The sequence below is a fragment of the Dermacentor andersoni genome, chromosome 6, assembly GCF_023375885.2.
Source record: "Dermacentor andersoni chromosome 6, qqDerAnde1_hic_scaffold, whole genome shotgun sequence".
Lineage (NCBI taxonomy): Eukaryota > Metazoa > Arthropoda > Arachnida > Ixodida > Ixodidae > Dermacentor > Dermacentor andersoni.
The window spans coordinates 172,579,062-172,597,499 of NC_092819.1; the positions used below are offsets into that span (position 1 = coordinate 172,579,062).

At 46.5% G+C, this 18,438-nt stretch overlaps 1 protein-coding gene across 1 annotated transcript in view; it reads left to right on the forward strand.

The window, feature by feature from the left end:
• The first annotated feature begins 811 nt into the window (after positions 1-811).
• Positions 812-18,438, forward strand: part of LOC129382702 (uncharacterized) — a 674,466-nt gene continuing 656,839 nt past the window's right edge. Inside the window, exon 1 of the mRNA XM_055066819.2 lies at positions 812-914. The gene's annotated coding sequence lies outside the window, so the exon portion shown is untranslated. The remainder of the gene's footprint in view (positions 915-18,438) is intronic.

The window sequence follows — 18,438 nt, forward strand, 5'->3', positions numbered from 1 at the left end:
GCGTAGAAGACGCATTTACACCCAACTTTCGTGTGTAGGCGAGAAGTGCAATGATGAAATAATTTTTCTGTAGTTTTAAAATCGTGCCCATGGATATGCTTTATTCTGCTTCCGATTTCGCAATTATGCATTGCTGAAAATTTTTTTGTGACGACAAAATGAGCCAGTAGCTATTTTTGGATCCACCTGCTTGCTATGGCGCTGCAAGATGACATTGCGGAAGAAAGCGCAAGCGATTTTCTCTTTTCAACATGAGATATTAAGTTCCCTGCTACATGCTACCCAATGTTACATGAATCACATGTTTACAGGAGCGCCTCGTACACATCCGATATGTTTTATTAGCATGTTGAAGAACTGTTTCACATATCTTTTAGGTTAAAATTATTTCGCCATCTCCATGAGGCACAATATCTCCAGGCATTTTATGCCGCAGGAGCCTGTGTGAATATTCTTTAACGCCAGACTGCAACAAATCCGACTAGCTGTGTGGAACGTTTGGCAGCACTGGGGTGTCTGAAAGGTATGACAAAAGATGGCCCGAATAGCGAACAAGCTGGGGCCGTCAGGCCGCATCACTCAGTGCTTGGGTGCGCAAAAATATTGCCGACACCTCTAAGGTGTCCGCATTAGAATGCATCCGAGTAAACCCTGTGGTAGTGTTATTGTCAGTGAAGAGGGGCAACTGCTTTGCGTGTTGTTGCCCGTTTTCTCACATGTTTCGCCGTCATTGGCTGAACGCTTCAATGTACCGTGTTATCAGCCAGTCCTTACGCCTTCCCCATCGTGTGATTGGCGCAGGAAGGGTGGCGCGGGCGGCGGAGGAAGCAAGGCAACGATATTGGTTCCTGTCATTTTACTGCTTCTCGTACTGGCTATTGTCGGTGCCGTCCTCATCACTGGCTCCTCGGTTGGTACGTACGTTGTTCTGGCATCCTTTGAATTTATTATGTGGCGTGTTCTCTCGGATGGTTCTAACTAATCAATCCTAGTGTAAGATGAGAGAAGCAATAGTCAGAGAAGTGCTTTTTTGTGGGGATGGGGGCGCCCAGTAGGACTGATTAGACTTGCTTTACAGCACTGTGATTATGGGGCACATGTAGACGCTAGAGGTATTCTCGAAGGTCAATTGCTCAGGCGCGGTCTCAAGTAGGAACTCCAGTGCCGATCGCGAGTAAAACACATCACAACAACGTTTTTTCTGTCCGTACGTCAGTTATGGCTAGACGGGCAATCATTTGTACTACAAGTGCTTAAGCTACGGGCTGTTCATACAGCGCCATCTGGAGCATTATATTTATGTAGAGCGTAATAAAACAAAAAAAATTAAATTATGGGGTTTTACGTGCCAAAAACACTTTCTGATTACGAGGCACGCCGTAGTTGCGGACTTCGGAAATTTCGACCACCTGGGGTTCTTTAACGTGCACCTTAATCTAAGTACACGGGTGTTTTCCCATTTCGCCCCGATCGAAATGCGGCCGCCGTGGCCGGGATTCGATCCCGCGACCTTGTGCTCAGCAGCCCAACACCATAGCCACTGAGCAACCACGGCGGGTTCGTAATAAAACAAAATGTCGAGTTAACTTAAAGTCAATTACACTATCGGCCATTCGTAGCAGCAGGCTATGGTTCCTCCTGAAGATAAAACCCATCTCCTAATTGCTATGGAGGACTAGCACATTTATACGCCTGTTACACGGGCAACCTTAACCGCGGGTATCGCTAAACCGCAGTTAGCGCGGTTCACGGCATGCAAAACTGCGGGTAGGCCGCTAACCGCGGTTGACCGCCAACTGAGCTTGGCAACCTCGGTTTAGTCTAACCGACGCTTTCGAAACGGGCAAAATGGCGGACAGTACTTCTCTGGAGTGCAGTGCTGCCGCTTCCCAGATATGTTCCAAAATCGTATCATTTGGCCTGACGCGACAACTGAGGCAATGATACGCATTTGGGAAGATAATCTGGGCGCTCTGAGCTCAAGTAGTCGACACGCGTGCGTCTACACAGAGATTACGGCTACGCTCAACGCCAGTATTCCCGCCGGCGAAGGACCGTACTCGACGAAGCAAGTGCGCATGAAGCTCGGCAACACGAAGAGACGTTATCGGTAAGTGAACATTGGGAAAGGCGCCCTGCAGGGGAGTATGCACTGGTTAGAGGACGCGGCGTCTGCTTGCTAGACGAGATGCCAGCCACTAAAGCTTGGATAACACAGAAATCCAAACAGCAAGAAACTCACAACTAATCTAAGAAGTTTTGGAACATGATTAACGCACGCAAACCAGCAGAAATCGTTCTGAAAACTGACGATGAATTTCCTGATCCCGTGAGCTTTGCTCAACGGTTTTTAACAACACATTCTCGCTATCTTTTTCTGACGCTCTAGTATATACTTCACCGTCCCCAGGTGCCTTTACGTACCCCGAGATGGAGCAGATTTCGATCGATTTAGATGGCATATACAATTTGATTAAGAAAGCTAAACTTTCTTCATCGGCAGGTGTTGATACCATAAATTACAAATTCCTTAAGAGTACTGTAGCGTATTCATCTCCTTTCTTGTCATATATTTTTACGCAGTCTTTGCATAGTTCAACACTTCCGGACGACTGGAGGACGGCGAAGGTGATTCCAGTCCACAAATCCAGTGATACACATAACCCCTTAAACTACCCGCCATCTCCTTAACTTCTATTCCATGCAAATTATTAGAGCACATAATCTACTGCAACCTGATTAGCTTTCTCGAGTCTAATAATATTTTTGCGTCACAGCAGCATGGCTTTCGCAAAAATTATTCTGAAGCTCAATTATTAACCTTTACTAATAATTTGTCTTCCGCTTTAGATGAGCTTCAGTTATTGACTGCATCTTCCTTGACTTCGCGAAAGCTTTCGATACTATCACTTAAACTTAGCACACTCCATCTTGAATGTAACTTGCTTAAGTGGATTGAATGTTTCTTGCAGATTAGAGCGCAGTACTTTTCTGTTAGTGATCCTGACTCTAAATCATGCAATGTAACATCCAGTGTTCCTCAGGGGTCAGTCCTAGGGCCTTTTCTTTTTCTAATTTATATTAATGACGTGCCTCATTCTGTTACTTCTAACATAAGGCTCTTTGCAGAAGACTGCGTTCTGTACCGCGTAATTTCTAATAAGTCTGACCTCTCCGTCCTTCAATCTGACTTAAATAAAATTTCTTCTTGGTGTGATGCATGGCTTATGAAACTAAACATTAACAAATGTAAAGCAAAGAGGGTGTCTCGAAATATTAACCAGTCCATTTCTCAGGGCTATGATCTTAACGGTTGTCCTCTTCAGTTCGTCGACAGCTACAAGTATCTAGGCGTCCATATCACTAATAATCTGTCATGGCAGAAGCATATCCACCATGTGTATCGACCGGGTCCCGGTCGAAGAAACCAACAGCAGGCGTTTCAAGACAACAGTCAACTGTTATGTTTATTGCGCTGGGCATTTTATACCAGAGCGAGGGAAAGGGGGTAGTGGAAATAGAGGGCAAGCAAAGGCACGTGTCGTTCCAGCGTGCCAATATAGCTTGTGCTCGTTGAACTGATACGATACACCATGTTATTAACAAAGCTAACAGTTCCCTTGGTTTTCTTAGGCGGAATTTCCACCTCGCGCGCGTTCCGCTGACAATATTACTATATAAAACACTCGTGCGTTCTAAACTCGAGTACGCTTCATCGATATGGGACCCGTACACTAGCTCGTTAACACAGCCAGCGTTTCTCGCATGAAGCAAATGCTTGAACTACCTCTCCTTTCTACTAGACGTCGAATTTCCCGCTTATGCCTGTTTCACAAAATATACTACACTAATAATTAGCTAAAAATGACGCTTTTTTGGCCACCGAGCCATTTGTCATTCTGTATTCATCATCGAATGAAGGTTGCGGTGTCTCAGTGTAAAAGCAATGTATTCCTTGAAGCCTTCATCCCGAAGACAAGTGAAGACTGCAATCGCCTTCCCACATCCATCGTCACTATCACAGACCATGATGTGTTCAAGTCGGCTATCTGTGACCATGTGCTGCCTCATTAGCTTTTTTTTCTGTTTCTATTGCCACTCCTCTCTGTAATGCCTGTATGGCCTTGAGAGTAAATAAATGAAAAATGAAAATGAAAACGCGTGGACAGGAAAAGCCTCTAGTAAGCAGCAACGCGTGAATGCGAGATAATGCGACGGTGCGTTGCGGCCAGTTGTGCTCTCGCCGCATATAGAACACAAGGGTTTTACAGCATTGATACGTGCGCAGGATTATTTTTAAGCTTGGTGTTTTTTCAGCCGTAGTCACATGTTTGTAAGGTGCATGGCGGGCCTGCGCGCCGTATGGTCTTTCCGCTGTCCGCGCCCAACGAATATGGGGTCGTAAATTGGCTCCTATATCTGAGCAGATATTCAAACCATGGACAAGCACTGCGTGCCACAAGGGAATACGAGTTGAGCTTTGTGTGCCGCCATGCGAAATTTTTTATTGGCTTTTATTTATCGTGAAACAATAATTTCCTTGCCATGTTCTAATCGGAAAAAAATTTAACAGAAGTGAATGCTGTCAGTATCAGTTTGCCTTGAAAATACATGTTTAATAATTTCAATCTCCACTAGTTTAAGCTTACCTTCATTTTAATAATTACTGCTACAATGATTGTAACTTCTACAATGTGTTGTGCAGATGGCTATCTGTGTTGCACAGGAAATAAACACTACTGCAGAATTAAATATCCTAGAGGCGACACTATAGCTGAGTATTTCTAATCACGTCTCTGTTAGGTACACTTATTTTAATATTTGCTTCTTTCTTGATTTATTATCGCTTAAGGGAAGGGAAACTAATGAAGTCAGTATTCTTAACTTGTAGTGGTCTTTGATTCTTTCTGCAGCAGTGCTACAAAGTTTGGCTTTATTATTCATGGTACATTTCTATTAGCTGTATCGGAGCGATGACTGCGTTGCATAGGCGGTACTTTGATGAGATGAAAATACTATAATTTCAGGAAGCTCCGGCACACCGCATCCACAACCGGCTCGAAAGCCCTCACATGGCCGTTCTACCGGTGTCTGCATGGCTTCCTCGGAGCGCTACCGATCAACGGTAGTGCACTACCGATTACTCATCAAGATGGGCTATCTGATCATGATATTGTTACGCAGGAAGACGCAGACGAAAAGCTATGTGTATACATACAAGAAAATACGCTGCGCTTGGCCAAGAAGCCACAGCCCGCGCTAGCTTCTAATCGTCGTCGTCGTCTTCACACTGCTGGCCTTTTCGTGATCGCACATATTGTTCCGTAGCAATATCATAGCAGGTAGTCTTGCAGTTTCCCTTCCAAGACGTCCGTGCTCTGATAAGTACATCCGATGATACAATAGAGCGGATTTTGGCAGCATAAACTCCGCGCTATCTGACTTTACATTTCCTCAATAAATGCCAATTTCAAACCATCGAACATAACTGGGCTGAACTGGAAACCACTATAACTGAAATAAACAATCGATTCGTCCCTCTAACAAAAATAGCCTGCACCCCGACAGCCCCGTGGTTTAATTTACCGTAATGCTTCGGTGCCTTAATAATAAGAAAAAGCGTTTATATCGTAAAACCGATAAAGCCCGTGATTCAGAGTCCTGGCACCGGTATGAGACCTGCGATAAGCAATATCAGTCACTGCTAAAATCATCTAAACGACATTTCTTTGCCCATGATCTATATTCTGTGCTCACTAACAATCCTCAACGTTTTGGCGCGTAATAAACCTGAAGAGCTGTCCCGATTTAACACTAGTTGATGAGCACGGTAATGTCCACCACTCGGAATGTGCCGATTTATTGAATAGCGCATTTTCATCTGTATTTACACAGGAAGACACCACATCATCACCAAACCTTGACAATCTCATTAACATATCAATGCCAGAAATAATTGATAGCGAAGCAGGTATTTCTTCTTTACCAAATAAACTTAAAGTTTCTTCCGCCTCTGATCACACTGGCCTTAATAATAAAGTGTTAAAACATTTGTCACCTAGTTTATCACCTATATTGGGCGCACTCTTCTCGCAGTCTTTATCAACTAACACTATTCCACATGACTGCAAGGTGGCAAAAGTCATACCCATTTTTAATTCTGGAGACAGAACTCACCCATTAAATTGCCGCCCCATCTCCTTAACTAGTACTTTTTGTAAATTACTTGAACACATCTTGTATACTGAAATCATTAACTACTTATAAGACCACAAAATTATTGTTGATTACCAAGATGGCTTTGGCCGTGGTTATTCACGCGAAACACAGTTAGATGGCTTTTTACATCACTTACATTCATACCTAGACCTAGGGTTTCAAGTTGATGCTATCTTCCTGGATTTCTCTAAAGCTTTCGATCGCGTTGCTCACCATAGACTAGTATTGAAGCTAATGAACCTTAACATACACCCAACAGCGATTGGATTGATTAAGAATTTCCTCTCCTCCAAAGTACAATATACGTCTGTTAGCAACAGTAATTCCACTTCTACCAAAGTAACCTCCAGTGTTCCGCAGGGCAGCGTTCTTGGCCCTTTACGTTTCTTAATCTATATTAATGATCTGCCTAACTGTGTGCCTTCCCACATCAGACTTTTTGCCGATGGCTGCGTAATATATCAATTAATTTCATGCGACAATGACAAAGATATTCTTCAAAGCGATCTTCACACTATTAACACATGGTGTTCTTCATGGTTGATGACTCTTAATACAGTTAAAACGAAGTTATTATCATTTACTAGGCGCAACCACTGTATTTCAACATCGTATGTAATATATAACAACATAATTGAACTTAGAACTTCATAAAAGTACATTGGTGTTCACTTACAGTCTGATCTAACGTGGCATCATCACATCTTCCTGACGTTGGCATCAGCTAACCGCTCCTTAGGCCTCCTCAAACGCAACCTTAAGCATGCTCCAGCTAAACTACGCAGACTAGCACACATCACATTAATACGCCCCAAAATCGAGTATGCATCAACTCTCTGGGATCCTTGTCAAACTTATATCACCCAAGAAATCGAATCACTGAAAAACCGCGCGGCCCGTTTCATTTTTTTGATTATTCACTCTATACTAGCATTTTAGCACTAGAAGCTCGCGCTCAGCTTGACGACTTATCTCATCGCCGCAGAATTGCCCGCCTCTCGCTGCTGCATAAACTTTATCATCATCCGCACCTTCGCCGTATCTTCGAACCAGCGACAGCCTTCTTTCCACGCATAGACCATATCTTCAAGATAAAACGCATCCGTTGTCGCTCAGCTAACTGTGCTAACTCCTTCGTTCCCCGAACAATTATTACATGGAATAACCTACCATCACACATTGCTACTCAAACCGATTTTGCAACCCTTTAGGAACTTTTACGCAATAGTTACGTGTAAATATTTATCATGTACTGTTTCTTCATACGTTGTTCAGTGTATATATTGTTTTGGTGATTTGTCTTACCGTTCTGCGTGCACATTGCACAAGTGTATTCATGTCTCCTCAATTTGTTAAGGTGACAAGTGGCGCAGTTTCGAGCAACATCTCGTTTTACTTCTTTTACGCTGTGCCTATTTAATTTCCTTTGTTTTCTCAGAAAGTTTTGTATTTTCTATCTGAGTTTCACTTGACTCATTTATTGTATTTTGTATATTGTTTTACTTGTGTATTTTGCTAGACATCGTACTTTTGTATCACTTTTGTGGTTTCTTGTAAACATTTTTTGTATAACTTTTGTGTACTTTAGCTTTTCCGTAACGCGCAAAGCTCGCATTTTGTCATGTATAGGTTCCCCCTATGTAATACCCCTTCGGGGGCCTTTAGTGGTATTATGAAATTAATAAATAAATAAGGTAAAAATGATGACTTGCTCATGGAGAAAAACATTGAGGTAATCTTCAGGCCTTCACAATACTTGGCAGCGTGCGCAATCATCTGTTGTCTGGCACTGATTTCTGCACGGCATTGCTCATACTATACGTGACCAATAGGCTGCCTGCATCGCGGCAGAAAGTGTTGTGTTTGCTGTATGTACTGTACCTATGTGTTATGAACTGTGTACATCATTTCATTTTTCATCCTATCAACCTCGAGTGGCATGCCACCAGCAAACCTCTCGAAGATTGATTAGGTTTCTTTCTCTCACCCATTTCTCCACGGGAAGAAATAACCAGTTTAGCTGCACAGAAACCATGACTACAATAAAGAGACCCAATACTACACTGCACAGGCTTCTAGCAGTGCTGTGTAGTCCTGCATATCCTGAAGAATGCTGATGATGAATCAAAATACGTTTTTTGCTACAAGTTAATTCGGTCGATGATTTCAGGGAACGAATGAACTTGTAGCGAAACGCCTTCATCATCACCATTCTTTTTACATGTCAGGATTTGTTGAAAATTTTGCAACCTGTAGCGAAAATACAAGCCTTCTACGTACACATTTGCGTGCCAAAGGCTTGTAATTTGCCAACAATTTTCTTTCTGTACACAACTTGATAAGCCTAATATATATACTTTTAATTAAGTTATGTGCCTTTTAATCCAATGCAGGTATTTTCATTTGGTACGTACATCTATTGCAGCTCCATCCAAATCTCCATTCCACCTTGCAGCCATATCTTTATGTTGGGGATCTGAACACTTTCTTTCTTGGTTATTAACCCTCTTTTACTACGTCGAATGTTCATGTGTTATTGACGTACCGATATTTGCAGGTGCAGCAAGTGAATGAACTGCCAAATGGTAGAGAAGACATTGCATCATGGGGTGATGGCGATATTTCGGCTACGGAGAGCAGTGTTAGTCAAGTAAGCATCACTCAGGAGCCTCCCACTGACAGCCCAGCTACAGAGCCTTCTGCAGACAGCCCACAGCCTGGGGTAACAAATGACCTGAATGCCAGAGAAGCCAGCCGTTGTGCCAACAGCAATGCCAAAGGAAGGGAGAGGCCTGCGCCGACAAACTTAGAAGAACTCATAAGCTTACACAAGCAAGCGGAACAACGAGCAGCGAAAGCTTCTACAAAAACTTCAAGCTTCAAAAGACGTTCATCAAGTTGCAAGTAGAATCTAATGACATGCAGGCAGGCATAGTTAGAATGCTGGAGAAGTATCTTGTACCAAGTGACAAATAAAAGGTGATCAATATAGCACAAAACAAATATTCATTTATCTCTGAAACATTACACAACACGATTTCCTAGTGAAGGGAAGTGGCAATCCATGGCCTCGCAGAGCAGCCATGCATTAACGGAGAACAACCTTCCAGAAACCTAGCCACGGCAATGCTAATACAGACTACACGAACAGCAGCAGTTCGAATTTATAACCACAGGACAAAACAGGACGCAATTAATCAGCTTTCCCAACACTGCACAAACTTGAAACATGAGTTACAAATGCTTAAAAAGCTATAAATATCTATTGGTAGAATTACGTTTTGGCAAACTGCGAACTGAATTATTTCAAAATTTTTTGACCGGAAATGAAAAGTTGAAGCAAGTATACGAAGCAGGCTAGGTCATTGATCAGCACGCAGCTCCAGGCCTACATACTTGGCAGTTCCCTAGTGTTAGGTAGTCATTGCCCAATCTCAAGTTTCAACTAGACAAAGTGCAAGTTTGTACTGGCTGAAGGAACTAGGGAAAATACACGTGTGCCTAATAAACCAAATGCAGGCGTTATGTGGACCCCATAATATTAAGCATATTTGAAGGTTCAGTTCCCTTTGGGGTCTATTCAGTTCAAGATTTCATGCGGTTTTCCTACAGCACATCGCACGTGGTCACACCTACAATTTAGAATTATTTGTGAACTGGCTCATCCCATCTGAAATGAGTTCTAATCTCAACCAGTTATTCTTCCTGCAAAGTTGCATGTTCTTCCGTAGAATTGCGCCTTTTACATCTGCTTACACAGAATTTAGTGTAAAAATGAGCGCACGACATATTCGCAGCAAAAAGGCGGGGAACGTTGGCGTGAAAATTTATGCACCAAAAATAAGGATCAGTGAGTGCAAACCTCAAACACATTGTGACAAAACATAAATGAAAAGCGAAAGCACACGAAAAACATTAAAATAAAGAAAAAAGAATGATAAAGCTGAACAATGGCTATAACAGTTCAAAACACGTTGTAAACTTCCTCCCGAGAAGCACCGAGAAGTACATGCTCATCTGGCTTGGTGAGCAGCAAAGTGCTTGGCAAGATCATCTCTAACTGCTACTCCGAGTGCCTCTTCACGGCGACTTCTGTACAGTGGTTGCGGCCGACCCGCATCTTGGCACTGCACAGCTTCGATCCAGGTGATATCGCAGCGATCTGTGATTTCTTCACATATGTGGCGCAGTACACAGCACGCACGAATAATGTGGTTGACATTGTCGATGTCTACTTCGAGGCCCTTGTGCACGATTCGAAACCGTGTTTTAGGTCGGCCAAACGCATTCTCAACAACCCTTCTCACACTCGACAGACGGTAGTTTAACGCTTGCGAGGGGGAATCAACTGGCTCGGCACGAGGAAACGTCTTCATCATGTGGCGCTGCAGAGGAAACGCTTGATCAACAAGTAGGAGAGGGCACACTAAAAGACCTTCAAAATTTTTTCGTTCTAGTCGAAACAGATCACTGCCAAAACTTTAGGCAGTCGCGACCTTTCGAACACTGCCGCGTCGTGGTTCCTTCTAGGTCACCTCACGTTTACCTACATAAACCTGTACCGGTGGTCCACAACAGCCAAAAAAACCGAACTATTCCACCCCTCGTAGTTGAAATAGTCGGCTGCATGCTCTTTTAAACCTCCATATGACAACCGTCCCGGGCACCCACACATTGCGGAAAGCCAGTGATTGCTGCAAACTGACGGATGCGCTCCTTTATTTCATGTGCGCGGCGAAGTCGCGCTAAGCGCGCCTCTAAGCACCGCAAAACCACACAGCAGATCTCCCGGAAGATGAGGTTCACCGAAGAGAGGCTAACGCCAAAGATAGTAGCCACAGTCCTATCTTCCGAAGTGGCGGCGAGCCAGTAAAAGGTAATCGTGGCACGCTTGTCTAAGGAAATTGCTTTTCGCATGGCTGTGTCTCGCCGCTTCATGCTTTCACACACGCTGACGATGTAATTGAAAGTGAATCACTTGATTCGGAAGTTCTCTCGGAATTCGCTATCTGGAAGCTGCGGGAAGGTTGTTTCATACCGCCAGTTTTCAACATTATTCATTCTTCATCAGTCTGGTTCCGCCCACTGCAGGGCAAAGGCCTCTCCCATGCTTCTCCAACAACCCCGGTCATGTACTAGTTGTGGCCATGTCGCCCCTGCAAACTTCTTAATCTCATCCGCCCACCTAACTTTCTGCCGCCCCCTGCTACGCTTCCCGTCCCTTGCGATCCAGTCCATAACCATTAATGGCCATCGGTTATCTTCCCTCCTCATTACATGTCCTGCCCAGGCCCATTTCTTTTTCTTGATTTCAATTAAGATATCATTAACTCGAGCTTGTTGCCTCATCCAATGTGCTCTTTTCTTATCCCTTAACGTTACACCTATCATTCGTCTTTCCATAGCTCGTCGCGTCGTCCTCAACTTAAGTAGAACCCTTTTCGTAAGCCTCCAGGTTTCTGCTCCGTACGGGAGTACTGGTCAGACACAGCTGTTATACACTTTTCTCTTGAGGGATAATCGCAACCTCCTGTTCATGATCTGATAATGCATGCTAAACGCACCCCAGCCCATTCTTATTCTTCTGATTATTTCAGTCTCGTGATCCGGATCCGCGGTCACTACCTGCCCTTAGTAGATGTATTCCCTTACCACTTCCAGTGCCTCGCTACCTATTGTAAGCTGCTGTTCTCTTGCGAGACTGTTAAACATTATTTTAAGTTTCTGCAGAAAATTTTTATACCCACCCTTTTGCTTTGCCTCTCCAGGTCAATGAGCATGCATTGCAATTGGTCCCCTGAGTTACTAAGCAAGGCAATATCATCAGCGAATCGCAAGTTACTAAGGTATTCTCCATTAACCCTTATCCCCAATTCTTCCCAATCCAGGTCTCTGAATACCTCCTGTAAACACACTGTGAATAGCATTCGAGAGATCGTATCTCCCTGCCTGACGCCTTTCTTAATCGGATTTTGTTGCTTTCTTTATAGATGACTACGGTTGCTGTGGAGCCGCTATGTATATCTTTCAGTATCTTTACATATGGCTCGTCTACAGCCTGATTCCGTAATGCCTCCATGACTGCTGAGGTTTCGACAGAATCAAACGCTTTCTCGTAATCAATGAAAGCTATATATAAGGGCTGGTTATATACCGCAGATTTCTCTATCACTTGATTGATAGTGTGAATGTGGTCTATTGTTGAGTAGCCTTTACAGAATCCTTCCTGGTCTTTTGATTGGCAGAAGTCTAATGTGTTCCTGATTCTATTTGCGATTACCTTAGTAAATATTTTGTAGGCAGCGGACAGTAAGCTGACCGGTCTATAATTTTTCAATTTCTTGGCGTCCCCTTCCTTATGGATTAGGAATATGTTAGCGTTCTTCCAAGATTCCGGTAGGCTCGAGGTCACTGCGTATACAGGGTGGCCAGTTTTTGTAGAACAATCTGCCCACCATCCTTCAGCAAATCTGCGGTTACCTGATCCTCCCCAGCTGCCTTCCCCCTTTGCATAGCTTCCAAGGCTTACTTTACTTCTTCCAGGATTACTTGTGGGATTTCAAATTCCTCTAGACTCTTCTCTCTTCCATTATGGTCGTAGGTGCCACTGGTACCGTATAAATGTCTATAGAACTCCTCAGCCACTTGAAGTAGTTCATCCATATTACTAATGATATTATTACGATAGCATTGAGCGACGCTCAAGAGACGAGGCGCCGCGAGAACGACGACGAAGTTGGTCGGTGCCCTTGGCACGAGCGACTGTAAGCCTGGCAGCCTGGCTCCAGTGTAAATAGCGTGTCAATAGCATCTTTCGTCTGTGTCTTTCCACACGTAACATTTCTGGTGGAGGTCAGCGATCCCCGCCCTCACCACGGAACTCCGAAGTGGTCGACACACCGAGCTTGTCACCATGCTTTCCGGTGACGAGCCCGTCTCTGCAACGGCTTCGGCTTGCCCGACTGCTCCAATCGTCACGGTTGCCCCACATCGTGACGCAGGTGTGTTCTCTGGCCTGGAGGGCCAGCATGTCGACCACTGGATCAAGCTTATGAACATGCCAGCGCTAATAACAGGTGGGACCCAACGATTACGCTCGCCAATGTCATCTTTTATCTCGGCGGCACCCCACGCGTGCGGCACCAAACGCATGATGACGAAATAACCAGTTTGGACAGTTTCAAAGAAAAGCTGCGGGAACTGTTCGGCGACCCCATTGGGCGCAAGGCTGCCGCGAGAAAGGCTCTTGCGTCTCGTGTTGAGTCATCTACAGAGCCATACGTTTCCTACATCCTCGACGTCTTGGCTCTATGCCGTAAAGCTGACGATAATATGTCCGAAGCAGATAAAGTGGCACATGTGCTAAGAGGCATCGCTGACGACGCTTTCAATTTGCTTGTTTTCGGCAACCTCTCGACTATCGACGCCATCATAATAGAATGCCGTCGCCTTGAACAGGCTAAGAGCCGCCGTATCTCACACCACATTGCGCGGCTACCCAACACTGATTCTACGTCGATATGTGAGGGTCGACCACGTCAGACTACCTCTTGTGACGACGTAACCCGTATTGTTCGCCGCGAACTCGAGGCCGCCTGTTCGCCAGCCTTCTCCATGACGCCTCCCGATCCGCCAGCAACCACCATTGCGATGATTCAGGCCGTCGTCAGACAGGAATTTGAAAATGTGGGTCTGAATACCATGTGTTCCACGTCTCGACCCAGCGTTCCCCAGTTATCTAGCGGCCCTCCTCGTCCCCGGCAGTCCTTTTCTGGCATATCTCGCCGCAATCCGTCCGAATGGCCTACCCCTGATGACAGGCCGATCTGGTTCCACTACTGTCGCATCGGCCACATCGCCCATCACTGCCGCAACCGACGGCCACCACCTCCTCGGACTTCCGCCGCCACTTATTCCCGCACCTTTGGACCTTCTGTACCCTATTCCACCCGCCATGAACCCACTACCGCTGATGCCCCTGCTCGCAACCTTCACTACAGCCGCTCGCCCTCTCCTCGACGCCACGAGTCTCGTTCACCCCAACCCCGCCGCTTTGCTTCGCCGCCTATCGCCTCCCGGACCCAGCCAGAAAACTAGGCAGTGCAGCTTCTGGAGGTGAAGCTGCGTTGTCGACCCTGCCCTCAAATCCTCTGCTCACGTAACCTACTAACCGAAACCTTCTTGACGTTGATGTTGAGGGCTATCCTGTTACGGCACTCATCGATACTGGAGCACCTCTTTCTATTATGAGTGCTGCCTTCCGACGACGACTGAACAAGCTCCTCACCGCAGCGTCGGCTCGCGTCGTGCGCGTTGCGGTTGGCGGTACTGTGCCTATCATCGGCATGTATACGGGACGTGTCAGCATCGCGGGCCGCCACACTCCTGTCCTCTTCACCGTAATTGCTCATTGCCCCCACGACCCTATACTAGGCCTCGATTTTCTCTCCGCCCATTCTGCTCTTATTGACTGCTCTTCCAGTACCCTTCGCCTTGAGTTGCCGATGCTCGCAGAACCTTCTGACGCACCCAACTGCCGCTTACGCTCCACCGGCTTTCTTCGCCTGCCGCCAAAGTCCATAGCCTACATTGAACTGTTGTCTTTCCCACCAGTTCCTGATGGCGAGTACCTCGTCACTTCTCTGCCCGACATCCCGATACAGTAGGACGTCACCGTGCCTTACAGTGTACTTACTATTACTGCGAACCACACTCGCATGCCCGTCTGTAACTTTGGATTGGCAAAGCAAATTCTACCGCAAGGTATTTCCCTTGCCGCCATGGATTGACTCTGCGACCAATACGTGGCAGTGTTATCGGCCGATGGTTCTCGCGAGCTTACCATGCCCCTCGCGCCAGCCTCGGGCGTCGGTGCTAACATAAAGAAAATCGACCTGCACGCTGAAGACCTTTGGGAAGTATTATCGTCCTACGGCGACATTTCGACTTCGACGTTCGCCCTTTAGGCCAGACGCTCGCGGTCAAGCATCGCATTCTTACTGGCGATGCTGGGCCTATTCACCGACGACCGTATCGAGTTTCTGTGTCGGAACGCCGAGTAATTCAAGATTAAGTGAACAAAATGCTCGAAAAAAACATCATTGAGACTTCATCGAGTCCCAGGGCGTCACCTTTGGTGTTCAGTAAGAAGAAGCACGGCACGTGGCGCTCCTGTGTAGACTACCGTCACCTGAACAGAATTACAAAAAAAGACGTCTACCAGCTCTCACGTATAGAAGACGTCCTTGACTGCCTGCACGGTTCCAGCTATTTCTCGTCTATTGATCTTCGTTCGGGATATTGGCAGATTGCTGTTGACGATATGGACAGAGAAAAAACGCGTTCATCACACCTGCTGGCCAATACCAATTTAAAGTAATGCCGTTTGGAATATGCAACGCCCCTGCCACCTTTGAGCGTATGATGGACTCTTTGCTCCAAGGTTTCAAATGGTGCACATGCCTCTGCTACCTCGACGACGTCATCGTCTTCTCGCCAACGTTCGACACTCACCTTGAGCGTCTCAGAACTATACTTGATGTATTTCGAAAGGCGAAGCTGCAACTTAACTCGTCCGAATGTCGTTTTGGCCACCGACAAATTACTCTTCTGGGCCTGCTCGTTGACGCTTCCGGAGTAGAGCCTGATCCCGACAAAACTCGCGCTGTCCGAGAGTTTTCGGGTCCGAAGACAGCCGCAGACGTTCGAAGTTTCGTAGGGCTGTACTCTTACTTTCGTCGTTCTGTTCCAGATTTTGCGGCAATTGCTAGGCCCCTAACTAATCTTTTGAAGAACGGCGTACAATTCTCGTGGGGTACTGCAGAGCCCCCGCCTTCTCAAGTCTCGTCACTCTTCTAATCTCACCACCCATTCTCGCCCACTTCGACCCTGATGCCCCTATAGAATTACTTACAGATGCCAGAGGTCATGGCGTAGGTGCCGTCGTAGCCCAGCGTCAGCGTGGCAAGGATCGCGTTATTGCTTATGCGAGCCGCCTCCTAGCACCATCGGAGCGCAACTATTCTATTACGGAACGCGAATGCCTTGCTGTCGTCTGGGCGGTTACGAATTTCAGTCCTTACCTTTACGGTCGCCCTTTTTCCGTAGTCAATGACCATCATGCTCTCTTCTGGCTCTCATCGCTAAAACATCCCACAGGCCGGCTTGGTCGATGGGCTTTGAGGCTACAGGAATTTTCATATTCCGTGGTGTACAAGTCTGGCCGCCTGCACGAAGACGCTGACAGTTTGTCGCGTTACCGTGTTGACGACTCTGACTCCTCTGATATTGCCAGTGCTTCTTGCGTATTCTCTGTGTCCCAGCTGCTTCATTTCGCCGACGAGCAACGCCGTGACCCCTACATCAGATCATTCATCGATCGTTTTGAACACTCTCCGGCCGATGCGGCTCTACGCCTCTTCGTCCTCCACGACGGTACTCTGTACCGTCGTGGAGGATGAAGAGGCGTAGAGAACGTAGGACTAGGAACGTAGGAACGTAGTACGTAGGACGTAGAACGCAGGCGTAGAGCTCAGAGCCGTCCGGGTGAAGATTACGACGGTACTCTGTACCGTCGTAATCTTCACCCGGACGGCTCTGAGTTGCGTCTTGTCGTACCTAAACACTTCCGCTCCACCGTTCTAGAAGAGCTTCACGACGCACCAACGGCAGGACACATCGGCGTATCTCGAACCTATGACCGTGTACGTCGCCGTTTTTTCTGGCCGGGCCTTGCCCGTTCCGTGCGATGTTACGTCACCGCTTGTGAACTTTGTCAACGACACAAGAAGCCTTCCCAGCTCCCCGCTACGTGCAGCCGCTCGAGATCCCTGCCGAGCCCTTCCATCGTGTCGGCTTGGACCTTCTCGGCCCATTTCCGGAATCTACATCAGGAAACAAGTGGGTTGCAGTCGCGGCGGACTACGCGGCCCGCTACGCCGTAGCCCGTGCTCTTCCGACCAGTTGTGCAACTGATGTTGCGGACTTCCTTCTACATGATATAATCTTGATGCATGGTGCTCCGCGTCAATTGCTTACAGACCGCAGCCGCACCTTTGTGGCCAAAGTCATTGACGCCATCATGCGTGCCTGCTCAATACAGCATAACTTTACCACCTCCTACCACCCCAAAACGAACGGCCTCACTGAGCATTTTAACTGCACCCGTACAGACATGCTATCCAAATATGTTTTAGACGACCACCGTGACTTGGACCTGGCTCTACCTTACATTACGTTTGCGTACAACTGTTCCCGTCTCGAAACTGCTGGCTTTTCCCCGTTTTGCGACTTGTATGGCCGCGAATCGACGCTACCACTGGACACTGTGCTTCCGTCCGCCACAGCTTCATCTAGCGATTATGACCGTGGTGCAATCGCCCATGCTGACCATGCTCGCCAACTTGCGCGCGCTCGTCTACAAGTGTCTCGAGACAAGCAGAAATAACCCTGCGACCTCCGTCACCGTGATGTCCATATTGTGCCCGGCACCCTCGTGTTGCTTTGGTCACCATCACGTAAAGTCGGCCTTTGTGAAAAACTGCTTTCCTGTTACACAGGCCCATATCGTGTGATACGCAAAGTGACCGATGTCACTTATGAAATTGTTCTAGCCACGCCCACTACGTCCTCCGCTGTGACAATCAGTGACATTGTCCACGTTGCCCGACTCAAGCCCTACAACTCTCCATGCACCTTGGATATTTAACAGCACCGTGACGGTGCTTTTGCCGCCGGGGGGTAATATTACGATATCATTGAGCGATGCTCAAGAGACGAGCCGCAGCGAGAATGATGAAGAAGTTGGTCGGTGCCCTTGGCACGAGCGAGTGTAAGCCGGGCTATCTGGTTCCAGTGTAAACAGCGTGTAAATAGCATCTTTCGTCTGTGTCTTTCCACACGCAACAATATTGCCGGATTTGTCTCTTAACGCATACATCAGATTCTTCCTCATTCCTAGTTTCTTCTTCACTGCCTTTAGGCTTCCTCCATTCCTGAGAGCATCTTCAATTCTATCCATATTATACTTCCTCATGTCAGCTGTCTTATGCTTGTTGATTAACTTCGAAAGTTCTGCCAGTTCTATTCATGCTGTAGGGTTAGAGGCTTTGATACATTGACGTTTCTGGATCAGATCTTTCGTCGCCTGCGATAGCTTACTGGCATCCTGTATTACGGAGTTACCACCTATTTCTATTGCACAGTCCTTAATAATGCCCG